Source organism: Pan troglodytes, chromosome 10, assembly GCF_028858775.2.
Source record: "Pan troglodytes isolate AG18354 chromosome 10, NHGRI_mPanTro3-v2.0_pri, whole genome shotgun sequence".
Classification (NCBI taxonomy): Eukaryota; Metazoa; Chordata; class Mammalia; order Primates; family Hominidae; genus Pan; species Pan troglodytes.
Window position 1 is genome coordinate 49036430 of NC_072408.2, and position 21378 is coordinate 49057807.

The 21378-nt window shown below is 35.0% G+C and overlaps 1 protein-coding gene across 8 annotated transcripts in view; it reads left to right on the forward strand.

The window, feature by feature from the left end:
• SLC38A4 (solute carrier family 38 member 4) overlaps positions 1 to 21378 on the forward strand; it is a 61288-nt gene that overhangs the window by 8833 nt on the left and 31077 nt on the right. Inside the window, exons 1-2 of one of the 8 annotated variants that reach the window (XM_009425541.5) lie at positions 8142 to 8280; positions 13365 to 13556. The exons of 3 other annotated variants lie outside the window; for them this stretch is intronic. The gene's annotated coding sequence lies outside the window, so the exon portion shown is untranslated. Of the gene's footprint in view, positions 1 to 8141; positions 8281 to 13364; positions 13557 to 15742; positions 15813 to 21378 lie in introns of those variants that run through there. 4 more of the 8 variants (XM_016923569.4, XM_009425540.5, XM_054664328.2 and 1 more) reach the window with 4 other exon arrangements.

Genomic DNA, 21378 nt, shown 5'->3' on the forward strand with positions numbered 1-21378 from the left:
AGTGAGCAAAAGGTGGGAACTCAAAATTTAATTGTATTTATTATTGCCACTTAAAACTATGTAAAAATATCATTGGCGATTTTTTTTTACTTTTATTTGTGTGAAAATGTTTTACAGATATACACAAGCCTGGCCCCAACTGCATAAACCATATCTTCCCCTTAAGCTATTAAGCTACTCAACCTGAAATTTTCCGGTCATGGACTTTTCAGGAATTTGATTCCCTCAACTGGGTAAGAGGTTATTCTATGCCAAGATCTCCCAATACCTCTGAGCTGTTACTTCCTACATAGTTACTTTCTGAATTTTTCATCAGAATTGAAATTAAAAGCCCATTTGGTGCCCCTTTGTAATTCTCTCAGTAAGACTAATATATATGCATGTATTTCTGAGTTTCTACCATTATAAATATTTTGTTTTGCAAAAAAATTTAGAAAACCGTTCAGTAGCCATGTGAATACATTTTTTATTACTCCTTTATTCTCCACTAGAATTAACTGAGCAAAAATAAATGAGTGCACACCTTCTAAATAGGGAAAATGGGGAAACAGTCAAGTGTGGTAGGCTTCAAATTCCCTATAAGGTTTAGGCCACCAAATATGCTGATTGAGGCCGAAAGAAGGCCTAATCAGCTGCCCATATTTTTATTTCTATGGAAGTTGAAGCAACGTTTTATGCATATACTTTAGAAATAGGTATAGAATGTTTTTTGTCTGTTTTTTAAAGTTTTTTGAGGTTCACTTTTCACAAATTATACTTCAGACATACAGAAAGTGTCAGGCAAAAGAAAACAAAGACATTATATTTACGTATTATGCTTTTTCTAAAGTGACAGTCATGACCCCAAATTCTTACATGTATGGTTTTGTGTTTTTTGCCAGAGTCAATATTATGCATCCAAATATTACCCTTTAAGATTCCTTTTGTAAAGTAATAATAATAAGTAACTTAGAAATTTTCTAAGGGTTTAGAAGTATTCTATGGTCTCATATTAAAATATTGCTGCTATACACATTTCCATTTTGCAGAATATCTCATTGGTGCCTATCACTAACATATTTTTGTATGTTTCTTTAAAAGAAAAAGTTTTCTTTATCTTAGAAACACATATACTCTTTGTGTTGCAGACATTGCTATGGCAAGTCCATATATTTTATTAAATGTCAGACTACAGTTAACAGATGTTGCAGCAGTGCTGGAGGAATTAAGACCATGTCAGCATTTCTCTTTAAATATATATTTTTTCAGGGCTTTCTATGTATGAAACGTTAACTCCTTAACAAGTTAACACAAGACAAGGAATGCTAATGCCCAAGTGGCTGGATATTTTAAGGGACCTACTAAAGAAAGCCATCTCTCCTGGGGACCTGTTAATATTATTAATAACAAAAGTTGGGAACCATTCCTGAAATGTTTGCCTGGAGGCCTACGAATTAAATTTGTCATCTGATTTTTAGCCAAGAAATACAGAATTAAATTTTTGAATTGGAGTTTAGTTATTTAATATTTGATTGTTATTCTGAATTCAAAATAATCTACTGCTTATGAATAGATTCCCTTAAAATATTGTGTGCCTAGGCTATTTTATGGAGTCCACTGATTTAAAAATATACAGCCAACAACAACAGCAACTAATATTTATTTAGCTCTTACTCTATCCCAGGCCATGTTCTAAGGTTGTAAATTATCTCATTGAAGAAAAGTAAATAAACTAGACACATGCCTTCTTTACTAAGTTACTGCTCTGTGCAAAAATAAAAAAGGAAGAAAGGGAAGGATGGAAGAGAGGAAGGGAAGAGTTGAATAACGAGCAAAAAGTGGTCTTAATTTACCAGTCTACTCAAGAGATAAAAGGAAGGCCATCTCAATATGATTCATATTCTCAATCTCTCTCTCTCTCTGTGTGTGTGTGTGTGTGTGTGTGTGTATATCCTTTAGCCATTTATAATCCTTGAAAAGTCATTTTGCCCAAAAATCTAGTTAATACAGTATACTATCTCATATACATCTTCTATTCAATTATTCTCAAATAATTTTAGCAACCATAACATAGAATAACTGTGATTACATGAGATAATGCAAAGCTTTGGAAGAAAATTGTTTTTTAAGCATTTTAGGTGAAAACTCATGCCACAAAGCCATGGTACGTGATCTATTTCTGCACACTGAAATGAATAAAACTCCTCATTTCTAAATCTCAAAGAATGAGTGAAACTGGACCTAATAAAGTATTTGACACCACAGCCTTTTAGTCTTCAGCTCAAATTCTAAGCAATCTTAGCCAGGTTAACCTCAAATTAATGAGAAGTAGCATGTATGCGTGCTTGCAAGACTGCCTTGAATTTAAGAGATGTAAAGATGGGAGATTCCCATGTATCTTGTCCAAGACAAGCATGTTGTCTTGTTTGATCAAGAAACTGCCTCAAAGAGAGCCACTCATCCATTCTTGCTGCCAGCTAATCCATGCACTGATTCATAATGGTTAAAAATGTCTTATATTTGATTCTACTGAATGTGATTAGACCAAAACTGTGTGGCTGTTTTGGCAATTAGTACTAAAATGCTCAGCAACATCAAATGGTACAGTGTAAGTGAAATGTAGGTCACTTACTTTAGCATTTGGAAAGTGTGTCGTGGTACATCTTTGGGTCTTCATGTTTTATCAATCTCACAAAAAAGATTAACCCAAAGCAAAGCCAACCAACCCCCCAAATCTGCCAGTACACTTGCATGTTTAAACACTGGCGCTGATGACAGGTTCAGGGGTAAATATGTACCATGGGGCTGTTCAGCTTCACAGGTTGGTTAATATTAAACAAACACATATTGCAAACTGTGCCTTGTTATGAGGTTGTTTTCTGAGATTCCAGGGGTCAGGGTCAAATCCTCACATTTTTCACCTTTTCCCCAATGCCAACCAATAGTATAACAAATGAAATAATAGTCTAATACACAGTAACAATACACTTTCAAAGCAAAAAGTGTTGAAGCTAATTTAATTCTATAATCTATTTTGCTAATGTCATTTCACTTTTATAAAAGAGAACAATAGAAATACCTTGTATGTTTATAATGCTGTATATCCAATACATCATTTAACCCTCACAATAACCTTGTCTAAGTTTTCATTAGACCCAGTATTAAAGAGAAAACTGAGTTCCAGAATATTTGCATGACTTTACTTATTCAAAAAAGACTTATTAAATAGGTATCATATTAGGTATTGAAGTCGGAGACAATTCTTTAAATATGCATGTATAACAAATGCTCACAAATGTTCACTATGTGCCAGATGCTATTCTCAATGCTCTACAAATATTAACTTACTTAATCCTCATAACAGCACTGTGAGGTAGGCACTATTATTATCTCCTTCTTGTAGATGTGGAAATTGAGGCACAGAAATGGCAAATAACTTGCCCAAAGTCAGACAGGATAAAAGACAGAAGTCGGATTTAAGTCTAGGCAGTGGAGCTCCAGAATCTACTATTTGACTCTGTGCTGTGCTGAATAAGACACAGTGTCTGTGTTTGAAGACTTCAGAGTCTAGAAGGGCAGGCATGTAAACAAATATGTTACAGTGCAACCCTTAAGCTCAACAGTGAGGCTTACAAGAGGCACAGACAGCACGAAGGAGGAAGGGGTTAACTTGACTTATCTAAGGTCTCTCAGCTCCTAGGCAGCAGAGTGGGGATTGGATCCGAATCCTTGAGTTTGAACTCCAGAGTCAATGCGTTCTCCATTTCACTGGGCAGATCCATATTTGAGAAAAAGAGTTCGGAATTACAGCGAGAAAACAATAATGAACTTAGAGGAACATAGCATCTGAACACAGGATGAAAGCTGAGCTCATTTGAATAGAAAATAAAGGACTGTGCTTTGTAATAAATATAAATACAGACATAGATATAGGTATGCAGATCTCTTTGTTTATATAACATATAATTAATAAATTAATGTACATATGTATATGTCAACAGAACTCTTGTGAATATCAGCTCAGCTGTACCGCTCCCAGGTTATCTTAAGGCTTATGGTCAGTCAGAATAAAACAGGGCCAATGTGAGGAAGCAGAAGGAAAGCCAAAAGACATAGAGACACTGATGTCAACCATTCTGGGTGCATAATAGATATTCAAAGATTACTCACTGATGGAATAATTGGTTAATTGACTAATTGATTAAAAACAGGAAAGGGAATTTAAAAAATACTAAAGACAGCTCATTCCAATTCACATTTGGTGAAAATTTTGCTGAGGAGAATTAGTGAAATTGAAACATTCAGAATTGAGATTTCATATCGACATGTCAGAATTTTATGCCCAACATTTCTTTTGGATGACCACTTTGATATTTCTCTGACCCCTTTTTAAGTGTAATTACTACTTATTGACATTGTTAAGGTTTTTAATCCAAACAATGGCAAAAAAGAGTTCCACAGGGAGAAAGAAATTTGGCTAGTTTGAACTCCAGTCATGTTTATAGTTTATTTTAGGTTTGTAAAATTCCTTGCTTTAATTTACTAAAATAAAAGAATGTGTACATTTTTTCTGCTGCCACCAATAGTTCTGTTGTCACCCTAGGAACTATATACTATTTTATAAATGAGAAAAAAGCTCATACAGTTTGCCAAATTGTTGATAGCACAGCTAGTAATTAAGGGAGTCAGAATTAGAACCCAGATCTTCTGAATCAAAGTCCAGCACTGTTAGCATAACAGAAGAGAACATGTTCAGACATTCAGATCAATAGGGTGTCAGAAGACTTCTCATGTAGATAAAAAGGGATGAACAGACAGTTTCAAGACAAAAACAGTGAAGCTCCTCTCAGGATTCCTCAGAAAAAGCTAATGCTAAAAGTCTTAAGCAAACATCAAAGGAAATGCCATCAGCCTTTAATTTAAAGAGAAAGAAAAGATGCAAGCAAAACTATTTAAGTCAATATGATTATCTTATTCACATGTAAAAATCAGATTACCCATCCAAATAAGCACATATCAGTCTTTCAACTGTTATTTGTAACACTATACTAGACCCTATTAAGAAATAATTAAGGAATACAAATGCTTGCAAATTAAGATATTAATTAATATTACTGGAAAATTGCTCATATATAATTAACTCAAGCATTGATCTTCACTTAGGTGGATTTTAAAATAATTAAGACAAGTTGAAATATGTTGAAATTTAGAGTCTAACTTAAAAAATCAACTTCAAATATCTAGGAAGGAAGAGTCAGGATTTCTATAGTTAAATATTCAACTCCTGTAAGACTTGCAATTAGCTTTTTTTTTGACATAGTTTACATCATTTGAAGCAAAATACTTCATGAACCTAAGCTTTTCTGTTCTTAGCCTAATACAATAATCCTGATGGTCCAAACACAAAGCAGAGGACCAGGTCCACATAAACACTCTCTCTAGGGATGCAATGTAAGAAGGATTGCCTCATGCTACCCAGGTGGTTTTTACTGTTTGCAGTAACCTTTATTATCACAATTTCTAACAAAACACATTTTCTTCATGTATCTGAAATCTCAAGCTCTATGTGGAACTGCTGAGCTGGACTTTTTTAATGAACTCATATGAATTAAACATAACAAAGAAAAGACATGGTATCCACAGCCCTCTGTGATCCCTGCACTGACCTTTCCAGTGGTGTTTTCCATTCTTTCAGACACACCCAGCTGCCAGTAACTGCTTCTTGCCTCCTTGCCTTTGCTTGTGCCATCTGCTCTGCCTGCAGTCTGCTCCCCATCGCATTTCTCCTGCCAACTTCTACTTGTTCTTTCAGCTTTAGCCCAGCTGTTACTTCCTCCAGTAGCTTCTCTGCCCCTTTCAAGCTGAGTTGGGTGCCACACTTCTCCTGCCCCTCAGATGTCATGGGCATTTTGTGCATCCTGTTACATCATCATGACCTACATAAGCAATGAATTCACTTGAAAGACTAGGTCTTGAGAGGACAGATTGGGTCTTTTATTTTTTAATTGTCTCTTTGCCTTAGCCCCTAGCATAAAATCTGGCACATGTAGGTGTTCAGTAATATTTGTTGAATGAATGAGATGATTCTTTATTCTGCCATAATAGAAACTGATTATCTCACAGCATTGTAAAAAATATTATATGCCCATTTTTCTCAACAATATTTTGAGATCTATTTAGAATATCTCTTGCAGATGGGGAAAAAACAATCATTTTTTTCCTATTCTTTCAGAACAAACTGGAGATGTATAATTTTATCTAGATTCTAAATAGCTCATAAATGCCCATTCAGAATCAAAGATTTTTTAAGGGAGTTGATTGTTTGCTGGTTAAGTACCCCAAACTAGAGATTTAGCTAGTGGCTGATGCCCAGGATTTGATTAACAATTGTTGAAAAACCTAAGATAGGAACTCTTTGTTTTGTTGCTTTTGTTTCTAATTATGTTTATTCTTTTTTGATAATAAAAGTAATCTGTATTTTTTAAAGGCTAGCCGGCAAATATAAATTAAATAAAATAGACACTATCTACATTTCCACATTCTGGAAATAACCACGATTAACATTTTGATATACATGATTTCTCTTTGCATATATTTTTATATGTTGTATATATAATTTTTATTTTATTTTATTTATTTATTTTTTTATATTATACTTTAAGTTCTGGGGTACATGTGGAGAATGTGCAGTTTTGTTACATAGGTATACACATGCCATGGTGGTTTGCTGCACCCATCAACCTGTCACCTACATTAGGTATTTCTTCTAATGTAATTATCCCTCCCCTAGCCCCCTACCCACCGACAGCCCCGGTGTGCGATGTTCCCCTCCCTATGCCCATGTCTTCTCATTGTTCAACTCCCACTTATGAGTGAGAACAACATAATCTTTGAAACAACATAGGGACCTTATTATTATTAGATTTTCTATCTCACCATTTATAACTTATTTTAATTATAATTGCCCTATGTCCTTATTTTCTTGAACACAGCATTTGTAATTACTGCTTAATACTGAAGTAAGGTAGCTCTCTCTAAAGCAACTAATGGGTCCTTGCATATAGCATGAATATTTACCATTTCACAATTGGCTCTGAGGATAAGAAGGAACATTTTAATATATAGCAGGACCCATCAACTGAATAATTATTAGAATGTCTCTTGCTGCAACCTCATACATAAATAAGTTTTAAAGAAAGATTTTGAATGCACAAATTGAATCAGTGCCTTTAATAAAGATTTTCATTCATTCAGTGTTTATATAGTACCTATTATGCACGAGGCATAGTCTAATATTAATCAAGGTAAACAAAAAAGGAGATTACTTATAATTACTGCAAATCGGCCATCTAAACATACTTGAATCCATCCCCAGACCTAAATATACCATCTGTCCAAAGTCTGCCCTCTGCTGCTGTCCCACCAAATGAAGTCAAAACATTTACTTTTCTGAATAGAAATTGCATTCTATTCTGAATTTATTTTTCCTATATTTAAAGAAAGACTGGTGCTACCAATTTTATACCCAGCCTTCCAAGAATTATAATTCCTAACTAAAGCAACCATAAAGTACAAAAAGCTCAGTTAATGTCCCATGCTGGGCACTGCAAACTCTTGTGGTGAAGAATGGGTGCATTAGGCAACAAGTGTCCCTGTGAAGGGCTCTGACTACACCATGGCCCCACCTGGGAGTTGCTTGGAGTCCAGCAGTAGAAATAAGCTTTTCAGGCAGAAGCCTGCCCTCTTCTCTACTGAGGAGACCTGAATCGGAAATCCTCCCGAGTTCATTAAAAAGTGAATGAGGAAATGTCGATGACACTATTATTTCTCTCTCTCTGCTCAGATTCCTTTGAAAGACATTTTCTAGTGAACATGCATTTCTTATTTCTAACATTCTGGATAGGATAGTAAAAAGGCCAGCCTGAACATATCTTTAGTTAGTAGGGATCCTGATTCTTTGAAGCATATGTTAGCATTATCACCATTTAGGAGGGCCCCCTTGCTTTTAAAGTCTATCCACACAGCATATTGGGTCACAGCTTAAACTACCAAAAGTCCAAATTTAAGCAAGATGATAACAGGTTTACAAAGTCCAATCACTAATGAAATTACAAAATCAAAATGCACCAAAATTGTTCTGGTAGGGACAGGCAGGAGTATGAAAGAGAGTCATGGAAATTAATATGCTGTGATCTAAGAAGAATGTAATTTTTTAAACTATCAATTGCTATGAACTAGAGAGTCAACCCAGCCCAGCACTGCCATAATATGTATTCTGTATGAAGAACTTACGTTAACAAGGTGAGTCAGTTTTCAGGAAGTATTGTTATACTTATTATAATTATACATCTCTTAGCAGTGCTGTTTTCTGAAGCAGGCATTGTAAAGGCTAGAAATTATTCTTTAAAGCAAGCTTCTAAAAGTTCTAATTTAACATTTAGAATTTCAGTACATTATTTAAGTTGTAATCACCCATAAGTCCTATAGACCTTGTTACATTACATTTCTGCTTAGGTGGAAGCCTGAAATGAACTTGTGATACTTTTCATTGCATCATTTCAGTGTGGGATCAATAAATGAAGTGGACCAGAAGGATCTTTTTCAAAGCTGAAAGACAGAGGCAAAATATAGACATCATGGGCTGTTGTCTAACCAGATTTTTTTTAAATTTAATTTTCTTGTTTTGTCAGCTGAGGCTAAAAGCAATTTTCTATTTAGGTCTGTGGCAAAGTCAATAAATTTGTCAACCTGAACCCAACTTGTTTGCTAATTTTGCAACATAGTAGTTGACTATTCAAACATTTCCAGAATGCTCCATTATATAACTGTAAAGGTGGTTTAGGTTGGGTTGAAGAGAGGGGCGTGCGATCAGCTAAGCAATTTCCTCAAAACTTGTGGGTCATTGCATTTCACTTGGTGGGGTTTCTTAGAATGGAAAATCAGAGCCTCTCCCAGGGGCCTGGGCTGAAAGCTCTTTGGGGCTTCATATTTGGGAGGGTCTCAAATTTAGATTTTTTGAAGGTATCATCAAATGATCCTAATCATGTAGTCATTTGTATTGTATGTGTGTTAAGATGTTGTTTTGTTAAATAGAAATGTTTAAAATGCACTACATTTTAGTAATCCCATTTTGGATTAAAACAATGTAAAGATATATATGTATATTTGGTGTCTTAAAAAAAATAGAAGTGGCTCAAGCTTCCACGGAAATCTGAGAGGCTTTGCCAAAGCAAATTAGAAAATTATTGATCTTTACTTCTTTGTTTGCAATTAATTTTATATGTGGCTTTGGGGGGGGGGTAACATTTAATTATCTCTTCTTTTCTTTCCAATTTTTTATTTTGTAAGTTGAGGTTAATAATTACAGAACCATGTAAAGAGATGCCTATAGTGTACCTAAGTTTTCATTACTTTACAAGTGATACAAATAATATGACAGCTCAGGTATAGAAGTGCTTGACTCCCCTTTATCATGGCAGAGAATTCTGCTATTTGAATAATTTAGGAAGATTTCTGTAACATTTTTCTATGGATTTTCTCTATTTTTCTTTTTTTGCAAGTATCTATATTAAAAGATAAATAAAATGAAGAATTTGAAGTGCCAAAACAATGGCATCAAAAAAGATCACAAATTCTCTTTAACACTGTAAGTCTGAAAACCAAAAGGCAGACAGCAAATCCATATTAAAGAGAAGTAATCAAAATATTGTTTCTTTCTGCAGTCCTGCTAGTATTTTCCACTTTTTAGGAAAGACCTGGGAGGTCAGATAGACATTTACCTATGATGTGATTAAAAAAATCAATTAGATTTTGAGTTTATGAATCTATGGTAAAAGGTAACTTCTTGGAGAATAAGGCATCATAAATACAATGTTGTATAGAAAAGTTAAAAACAAATGGAAGCAAGAAAAAAGGGAGATGACCTAAAGGGAAATTGAAGTGAGAGCAAAGAAAAGCAATGACTACAGAAACAAAGGCATTACAAAAGTATTAAAAAATACGTAATTTGTTTCTTAGTCATTACTGTTTCTAAATGTCTTCTTCCAATTTGGCTACAATCAAATTTTATTTTCAAATATTATTTTGTCCTATGACTAAAATTAGAAATTTAGGTATAGTCATGATGAGAACAACAGTTTATCTCTCCCACTGTTGTTGCAAAATACCATGATGGTCTAAGATTTTTTTTTTTAATTGTTGACTAATTTTAACTTGATCCCGCTGGAACTTTCTCTTTAAGGTCATTGTTGGAGGTAGAAATTTTAAACCATATAATCAATGATTTTAAATATGTATAAGAAAATTTCTTATTCAATGTACAGGTATAATCTGAATCACTGTATTTTGAGCCAACATTCTTGTATTTTCAATAGATAACATTACATTGGGATGTACATTCTAAGACCTTCTCTACACTATTTGAAGGTGATAGTCATAGATTGATGAAACGGGTGTTGAAATGGATGAATTATCACCATACGTTCTCTTTCTCTATGTAAGGAAAATGAAGATTTTATTGCTAGTTCTTGTTTTTCATAAAATGATCACTTAAAATTCATAGCATTGTGAGCTAGTGAAAGTGATAAAAAGAAATAGGAATACAAGAGAAAGAGTCAAATTACCATTGGTTCCAATTTAAATTTTGTCCATCTACCTTTCCTTCTGCCATTATTCTCAGATAGGCAAACATCACCAAACCCAAACTATCAGTCCACCTTCCTACTGGCCTCCTTGTACCCACCTCCACCTCCACCACCACCTCCACACCATCATCTCTCCTACATTTTTACTATGCTGATTTTCTTACTTTCTTCAGAAGTTTTCAAAAGATCTTCATCACTAAAAATCTGAGTTCCCTAGACTTAACACCTTTTGCAGTCTGTACTATTCCATTCTGTTCTCCTATTCTGCTCCAGAAGGTCTCTACTGGAGCCAGAATGATTCTCACTGTTGCCAGAATATACTTCTGGCATTTTAATTTTTAGCTTTTAATTTTAATCCAACATGCTAATTTACTGTAACTATTTAGTATACTTGAAGATCAGAATTACAAGGGTATTTTTCATCTAGGATGTCTTTCCTTTTCCTCTCCACCTACTAGAATCTCACATGGACTTTTAATAGCCGGCTCAAGGTCTGTGGGCTCTCTGAAATCTTGAATGTCCTCAGTCCCTAGGGACTCCTTATTTCCTGGAGTCCTGGAGCATGCTGTGCAGTTCTGCTGACACTAATTAGGTTCTAGTCTGGGAAGCCAAGTCTCCCTTTATGTGGATGTATCTTACCCCCAGCCCCTACCCCTATAGACACACAGACCAAATCTCATATATCTATTCATGGTGGCACGTATTTTAATTTCTTATGTGAAGGTCAAGTTAAAGTGTTTGTCATCTCATTCCCAGACTTGCTTCATTATTCACTACTTACGTATTTTTCATTTTATTCATTTTTAAGGTCTGCCCATATTCTGATGATTAGCTCTTTCTACTATGGTACATGAAACAAGCATGAGCCTAACTGAATGTTGCATGTGCCATGCATTAAAATTCAAAACAGCACAAGTCTATTAGCAAATGCGCATGAGATTACATTGTGGTATGATTTTAATAAATATTCAGAACATTAAATTATAATGATTAAGTCTGTGTTTTGCTTATGAAAGAAAAGTTATCGTGAGTTTTGTTGAGAGCAGACCATATATTTCTTCATTAATTTTGGCCACATCTGAAAATGTCAAATGATCTAGGGAAAAAAATAATCAAACGATGAACCAGATACTTAATTGTTTTAATTTATTAACTTTTGCCAAATTAGTTTTCATGTGTATATATCTGATTTTTAAGTCAGTGTTAGAAAAGTTTTGTAATAAGAATTTTGCTATGTAGAGTAGGTTTAAAAGAAACATGATTAAACTCTTCAATAGAAGTCTCTTATGTGTGCTTTTAATTTTTATCCAATGCTAATTTACTATACTTATTTACTATACTTGAAGATCAGAATTACAACAAAGCCAAAGCTTACAATTTTAGGAAGAGTAAAACTTTAACGATCTATACATTTATCTCCACCCTATTTTAAATGATATTATAATTTAATATCAAATTAACATATTGGAGTGCATTCATTCTTGTTTGATTGACCCACTATTAAATGAAATTTTACCAGAATAGATTTGATTTTCTAACAATTATTGCAATTTTTTGCATGGTTAATCTTTTATTTATCTGGTAACTTTGCAAACAGGAAGAAATCTTAAATTGGAAACATCACTATTAAATGATGGAAATAGAAATTTTAAAAGGAATTTTTTTGAGATTTCCCTACCGTTAAAATTAGTACATTTGTTATTATCATTGTTCCCCTAGACCAGAATACTTCTCATCTGATAAAAGACAAAACTATGGGGTAACTCTAAAAAATAGACAATGAGCTAAGAGACAAGTAAAAGTAAGTTTGCCATACTATACAGTTAATAGACCAAACGGGCACATTTGGAAAGGAAAAAAAATTGTTAACTACACATTTTGTTTAATGTTTAATGTCTTGCATCGACTTAAGAATATCTTACTCGAGGAGCAATGTTCAGTTTTCTTTTATAGAAATAGGAATTGACACATCTGTTGTAATCTAGCATTGCTTCTGATTGGTTATTAGATTGTTCATTCATGTCATAAATACTTAAAAGGCAAAGAACCCTCAATTCTTGATTCGTTTGTGATTTTTCTTTCCTCACTTTCAGAATAGTTTCTAGTTGATACATTTTAATAGCAGAATAAATAAATGATTTGCCAACATATAAAATATGGCAGAGTTAAAAACCCTACCTCTGACATGTTGAGAGCCAAGTAGATTTTTTTTTTAATGCCGAAAATACCTACTTAAAAATTCTTTTAAAATGCCAAACAGCCTTTTGCCTACTCAGCACACTGCCGTTGGTGTAGGAGTGGTGGCTGATATTGGCCTGTGATTTCCAACTTCATGGCATCTTGAGTAACTGTACCGTTTGGAAGTGTTTGTCATTCTGTAAAATTTTCTCTGAAAAGATCAACAACTCAAAAGAAAATAACTCTTTCACTATGTAATCAATATTTTCTGGAGATTTCGAATATGTTTCATTAAACAATCTGACCTCGTAACTATTGTTACTGTATTGTTTTGCTTTGGCTTCAATTCGTAAGTCTTTTGAAAACGGAATATTTCTGGATTCATCAGTCAACCAACCTAGTAAAATCTTAATAGAGAATGACACCAACCAAGCTAAAACTTTCAGTGATTATTTTATTGTATGAAAGCCAAAATTCTAAAAGCAAATAGAAATTGGTGTAACTGATGTTTAATCCAAATGTACAACAGTAAACTGACTTAGCTTCTCTTTTTTTTTTTTCAAGAGCTGACGCAAGTTGGACAGAAGGAGGTGTTGGGGTGAGGTGGTGGTGTTGATTGGCTTGTCTCGTTCACTCCCACTGGTCTTTAAATCAATGTCTAGATCTCTAAAGTTTCATATAAATCAAAGCTGTTAAACGGGTCTGCCATTCCAAACAAGTCAGGAAAGCCTGCACAGGACTGGATAAATAATTAAGGTACAGCTGTTTTTACATGAATATTTGCAGGGTTAAAATAATGCTTACTTTCTTATTTTTATTGTGTTGTTTGTTTATTCATTAAAAATTAAAATGTTTGAAAATACTACTTGGATAACTTTTTTCCCTCATTTTAGAAATGATCAATTCAGTATAATGTCAAACATTGAAATTATTTACCCAGGTCCTGATTGCAGTTTTCTTTTACAGATAATTTTAGGTTTAACATAAAATTAGGACAGTGAATAATAAGAAAGGGAAACATTGCAAATACAGCCGGTAAAATGTGTTTAGTTATTTATATCTCCAGGTTGATCATGGACTATAATGAAGAATTGACATAATCTGTCTTAGGAAAAAATATGAAAGTTCAGAAATACATTCTCAATATTACACTATTAAAGATTTTTGTTTATCTTGAAAACAAATAAAAAACCCACAAAATTTTTGACTAATCAAAGAAGGAACATCACTTCAGTGCAGCAGATGTGAATGGCTAAGAGTTTGGGCTGTACCATTATCAATTGAAAAAGAAAAAATGTTGTGTCTTACCTTTTCTTCTTAATTTGACCATTTTAGTTAAGGAGTATTTTTAGAACAAAGTTACTAAAAGAAACTAGGGAATTGAATGGAATATAAGCATAGCTTTAGATTTTGAAGGAGTAGAGTCAATTATCTAAAAGTAGAGGTGTTCTCCTCAAATTTATTAATCAGACAGAGGAGAATTCCCAGTGGATTTAAGTATCCCTGTACTTTGAGTATCTTACAGAGCATATGTGGATGGTTTTAGTTAAATGCCCAGGGTATAGTAAAACTAAGAGTGTTTTGTAACTCAGTGGAAGAATATTTGAATTGATGATATATATCACATTCATGAACACTGGGCTAAAAAGTTTTAGTTTTGACAAAGTAAAGAAATTTGGGTATGTTTTTAATAAAAGATTGCCATTTAGTTTATAGTTCAAGATCCTCCAGTTTCGATTTATATTTAGATAGCGTTCTGGGATTTTCTTGAAAGTATTTACATTTGTACTCCTAAGAAGTATATAAGCAACATTTAAGATCTGAAAAATGTAGCTTTAATGACTCAACTTTTGAGTTTTCTTTAAACATGTTATACAGTGTGCTTTAAGGTTATTGAAGCTATTTTTTAGTTATGTGAGTTAGTTTAAAGAAAGTGAAAATAATTATTCTAAGAATAAGAAAAAAGTACCTCTGGGAATGGTCCAGTATCTATTATAATGAATGGAACTTACTGCATCCAGAACTCATGACAGATTAAGTATCATGCATTAAAATGTGGAGCAGAAAGAGTTCACTATGTTAATATCATGTATGCTACATATCCCTGTGCATTCTGGAAACTACTCTTTGGGAAAATATGAACTAAAATTTATGTGGCAATTTATGTTTAAGATGACTATGTTTTCTTCTAAGAGCAGAGCTAGAAAGTCTGTAAACAGAATCGCATATTCAAATCTTATGACCAGTCCTTTATACCTCATCAAATGGCTGCTTTAATTCTTATATTAGCAAGCATGTAATCTTTTCAGAAATGGGAAAAGACCTTAGTATTTGGTTATTTATCTTAACTTTTCTAGTTCTTCCTAGATATTATCTGTAAGCTATATCTGAGTAGAGGAAAAAAGGAAATGCCAAAATATTAGCACTAGCAATAGGAAATAGTCAAGTACAGTTCTGCTGTTATTGTTGGTTTCTTCTTTAAGAGCTACCTCAGACTGAATACTTTTATGGAAGCTAATTTCTGTGAGAACTCATGCTATAGACCAACAAGCGCTCTCACTGACAAAATATGACAAGAATGGCATTGTTGGGGAAATTAAGATAATTTAATATAAAGGTAATATTAGACTGATTGTAGTGTAAAAGCTACATTCATTTATCTGTGGTACAGGGTGGATGTAGATTTAAATAAGTTCCTTGGATACAAGATGATTTGGCTTTTAGAAGTTGCATGACCCTTGCTCAACCAAAGGGTAAATGATAGGTGAGGCTTTCTGCTACCTAAACCTAAATTTCAAAGTGAATTTGTCAATACTGGGTAGGCATGAAAGATGAGACAGATAGCAATGCTGGGAAATCTGCTCTGGCAATATTAGCTCCCTTTTTCACTTTCACTTATCAGGTAAAATAAATGTTTACAGTAACTAGGGAAGGTCAGAACTTTTGCTTCTCGACTCAAGGACTGTTTTGCTTTCCAGACTTGATGTCTTTCTTTGAAGTTGAACCATACAGGTAAAATTTAAGAAATTTACTGTTTTGACACCCTTACACCCTGAACTTCTTAGGTACCCATCCAAAGAACAAGACATTACAATGTTTAATAATTAGAATTTGGATATAAAGAATTAGCTACTCAGAACACTTAGATACCTTTTAATTAATATGATAGAAATGAAATTATTCTAATATAATAATATTCTAAATACTTGGTTTCAAGTTTTGACTTTGTATTTTCATGAAGAGTCAATTGAATTAACAATGCAGTTGAGCACTGCTGTGCTAGAAAATCCAGTCTGTTTCTGCGAGACCTCTTTGTATTACAGAGAAACTTAACTTTAATGAGGAGAAAGGCTAGACTATAGAAAATTCTGTTGAACTAAATTTGACTTTTCTTTTAGAAGCATTTTGAACATTCTCTGTGCAACAAAGCGATTTTTTCTCCTGACAATCAGAGGAGAGAATTTTCATTTCATTTTGAAGCATTATCCTATAAAACTATAATCAAAAAGCATACCTCTATCTATTACTAAAACACAGATCATATCAAATTGCATTTATCTTAGTGGAATGTAACACTAGGCACTGTGCTAGATGCTAGGAATATGTAGAATCCACAACCCCAGCACCATTCCTGTTCTCATGAAGCTTCTGCCTAAGACAGTTAATTATCAAATAGGCAACTAAAAGAGTAAGTAAAAAGTGTGATAAATACTACGCAGGAGAGGAGAGCATATAGTGGCAGATCTAGTGTAATGTGGGAATGTGGGGTCAGAGCAGGACACTCTGACCAATTGGCCTTTAAAGATTTTCAGGTTGTTTTAGTTAATATTGGGAGGGACCTGGGCTAAGAATGTGGGGAATGGCAGTCCAAGCAGAGGGAACAGCGCCTTAAGAGGTCCTGCAGTGGCAGTGGGGAAATGAAAGAAGCCTAATATATTCAGTGACTGAGGGGTGATGGGCTTCAGTATGAGACTAAAGAGCTATGTCTGGGTCAAAGTATATAGACCTTCCAGTGTATTAGGAAATTTGACTTTAGTCTAAAAGTGATAACAAAATCACAGTAGGGCCTTCAGTAGCGCAGTCGTTTGGAATAACATAGTGGTCATGGAGATAGAAGTGGATGAATTTTAAATAAATGTTGAAAGAAGGACTGATAGGACTTGGTGATACGTTGGACATGAGTAGGAGGTGAAGGATAGAGAACGGGACAGCCAGGTCTACCCAGTGAGTGGTTGGGTGAATGAAGGTAGCATGTTCTGAGATGGCAAACAGCAGAAGAATCTATGCCTATGAAAATTTTATGTTTCAATTACAGTGTTTGCCAGCAATATTCCTTTCTATCCTACCCATGCAATAATTCTTTGATTAATTCAATGCCCATTTATTCCAAGAAAAAGGTAAAAAATGTTAATTATATTATGCTTTAAGAGTTTGCTCAAAATCTGTTTGTTTTAGTAGGCTGAGTTCCTCAGGTGCAAGGAGTCTGTTTTATTCATCCTCTGTGTCTTCCATAGTTTCTGATTAAATTTTAGCAATTATGATATAGTCTAAAGGCTTCAAGGTATATACTTTGTGCTGTAGACAGATGATTCAGAATATTTAGTTTCTCATAATGTGCTAATTCTTTTTGAATTGTGCATTTAACCATTGTTCCCTTAAATAGATCAGTGATATAATCTTCAGAGTTAAGATATAAGCCATGAAAAAGTGTCCCAACTTTTGTGAGAGCTCCCTTGGCCAAGGCAAAAATAGAATACATTTTTTTTTTGAGATGGAGTCTTCGTTGCCCAGGCTGGAATGCAGTGGTGCAATCTCAGCTCACTGCAACCTCCGACCCCGGGTTCAAACCATTCTCCTGCCTCAGGAGATTAACTGGGACTACAGGCATGCGCCACCATGCCCAGCTACTTTTTGTATTTTTAGGAGAGATGGAGCTTTGCCATGTTGGGCAGGCTGGTCTCAAACTCCTGACCTCAGGAGATAGACCCTCCTCAGCCTCCCAAAGCTCTGGGATTACAGGTGTGAGCCACCGTGCCCATCCCAATAAATATTTTATATATGCTAAAACAGCATAAAATTAGGTCTTAATTTGTTCATTTGTGAAGGGGCATCTACCTCACTCACAATGTTTGTGAGAGTTTTGAGAACTGTAAAGCCCTCTTTTGTAAGTGTCTAATTATGCATATGAAATATTATGTATGTTTGCAGCTACATAAAGACATCAATTCAATTCTGATTACTGGAAGAGAGAAAACAGATCTAAATTTATTGAAGGCCTACTATAGGCCAAACTTTGACACTCATTATCTCATTTAAATTCTCACAACACTGCTTTGTGGTAAATAATATTACCTTCATTTCATAGAAAATGGAAAAGTTAGAAGTTAGTTAATGCAGCCGGGATTTATACCCAGTTTCACTTACTGCCAAAGCCATAGTTCCTGTTCCCTGATTAGGCTTTAGTTCTCTGTAGTAGAGACGGCAATACAAAGGTGGCATAGCATGAAGGCCACTCAACTTGGTGCCTCCATTACCTCATCTGTACAATGGGAATAAGAAAAAAAATTGTACTCACCTCAGAGGACCGCTCTGAAGAATTGATAGATGTAAGGCCTTAAAACAGTGGCTGGCATGTGGTAAGTGCCATATGAGTGTTTGATATATCTTTTCTAAAAAAATTCTGGGATTAGCATGGCTTAATGCAAATGAAATGAATGAGGTTCCTATTAATATACAAAGTAGAATAGACTTTAACTGAAGCTTTTGGACTGCAGACATGTATACTTACAGCAGCAAAGATCTCAGCCCTGCTGCTCCTTCCTCAGAGAAGCCTTCCCTGATCCCCCAGACTATGTTGGATACTATGAAAGACACTGCTATGGCCCCCTAGAGGGGCTGGATAAATTAAGGATGGAGTGGAGGAGGGAGGGGAGCATGCCAGTCACTGTGACCCACATGTGCAAATGACCTGAGATGTAGAGAACACGGTGGATTTCTGGAATGGAAAGACTAGTGTAGCTAGAACACTAAGGTGAGGAGAGTGTGGACGGAGATGAGACCACAGAGGTGGGTGGACCAGGCAGAATCTTACCAGGCATGTTGAGAATTTTGGACTTTATCCTCAGAGTAAAAGGAAGACATTAAAGGGTTTTAAGCAAATAAATGATATGATCTGTGTTGTTGCTGTTATGTTTCAAAGATCACTCTGGGTATTGGGTAAAGAATGAATGGTGGGGGTGGTTAGGGGAGGCAAAAGAGAACTGAAGATCAATTAGGAGATTTTTACAGTGGACATGATGGTAGCTTGGACAAGAGTGAAGGTGAAAGAAATGAAGAGAAAAAGACTAACTTGAGAAATACTTCAGTTTATTGTAAAAGTCAACCAGACTTTGTAAAGAACTGGATGTGGAGGGTAAGAAAGAAAAATTTATAATAGAAGGCTCTTATGCTTTTGACTTGAATAATTGGATAAATGGTGACAACATTCTTTGGAATGGAAACATTGGAAGAAGAGGGCCTATCACAAGTTAGACTTTGAACACATTGAATTTAAAGTGCCTTTGAGATATATAGATGACATTTAGGCCCCTGGACACATGGAACTTGAGTTCCCAGGAGAAGCCTAGGCTGATGTAACTTGAGGAGTCTTTGGTATATGTATTCGTCAGAGTTCTCCAGAGAAACAGAACCAACTGGAGATAAATAGACAGACAGGTATAGATGTATATAGATATAAGATGACATTTATAATGGGAATTGGCTTTCATGATTATGGAGCCAAGAGATCTCAAAGTACAGCATCTGCAAGCTGGAGAACCAGGAAAGCTGGTGGTATAATTTAATCTGAGGCCAGAGGCTGAGAAACAGGATGTTGCTGGTATAAGTATCAGAATTACGAGGTCTGGGAAGCAGGAGCTCCAATGTTCAAGGGCAGGAGAAGGCAGCAGAAGATGGATGTCCTAGCTCAAGCAGAGACAGTAAATTTGCCCTTCCTCTGCCTTTTTGTTCTATGTGGAACCTGGAGTGTTTGGAGGATGCTCACCTTCAGTGGTGAGAGTGGACCTTTTTTACTCAGTCTATTGATTCAAATGGTAATCTTTTCCAGAAACACCCTCACAGACACACCCCAAAATAAAGTTTTACTTGCTATCTTCCCATCCTTTAACGCAGCCACAATGACATATAAAATTAACCATCACGTTATATGAAGTCTTGGGAATGGACTGGAAGAATGGGGCTTAGGATCTAGCTTTAAGGAAGTCAAGCAATGAAATGTCACATATTTTTAAAAGGACAAACCACAAAAACTGTGAAAAGCAATAGTGGTGTCATCAGCAAATAGAAATTTTTGAGAATTCCTAGAAGGCAGAAAGAAGATAGGGTTGGAAAATCTAAGAGAAAAGGAACCAAGATAAGTGTGCTTTTCCCATAGGGAGCCCTGCAGTAGCTTCAAGTTAAGTCGATAAAGACAAAGAGGAGGCATAGATCATGGGCAACCAGTGATCAGGTATCCACCAAGGAACCTCAGTTTAGACATCATGGTCTGTTTGGGATACCATTTTTGACTATAAGATAAAGCTGTGATCCAATCTGTAAAGAAAGCTCAAGGGAGGATGCTAGGATAAGCATTAGGGCCTCTACTGCAGACAAAGAGGTATAACAAGCAGGAATGGAAGCTCTACCAAAAAGAAGATACATTAAAATGCTTCACCCCCGGAGTAACTGCTCCTAGAGTGGCAGCTGTGTCTGGGAGTGGGATGCTCCTCCCACAGACAAGCAGCAGAAGAGCCACTTACACAGAACCTACAAGGGAGCAGCCCATCAGTGAAATGGGCCCACACAATTTCAGAGAAGCTCTGAGTACCAGCTGTCCAAGCTAATCAATGCGCTCCGTCATTCACAAATATGAACAGATAACCTAGGAACACTTGAAACTAAGGAAAATGAGCAGCATGGAAAAGAAGGACCAAAGGGAACAAACAGAATAACTAACTTCAGAAGAAACGTATAATTTAGGGAACAAAAGGAACTTCTGAAAACCTCACATCAATATCCTTAGAAAAATCTGAGAAAATATAGTATCCATAAAACAAAAAAAGTGATATGAAAAAAGAGAAAGAGGATAAGAGCAAATTATTAGAAATTAAGAGCGTGATTGAGAAAAATAGCTGACAAGTTGAAAAATGAAATGGATATAGCTGAAGGTGAAATTTGTTATTTTGGATGTGACATTGAGGAAATATTCCTGAACATCGAGCAGTAAGATAAACAGATTGAACCTAAACAGAAAAGCTTAGCAATATGGATCAAGAGGTCCAATACCTGATTAATAAAAGTTTCAGGAGTAAACAAAGGGGAAGAAATAGTTTTTTTAAATAGTAGAACTTTTTTTATTTTTAGAAAATGTGTCTTCTATAGAAGAAAGACAAGCCTTTTGATTGAATGGGCCGTCTGCATGCTGAGTATGATGAATTTTAAAAGCGACTCACATCTAGTCACGTCGTGATGAAAGGATAAGGATAAAAATTCTGAAATCCTCAGAAAAACATCGATAAATTATCTATAAAGAAATAAGAGC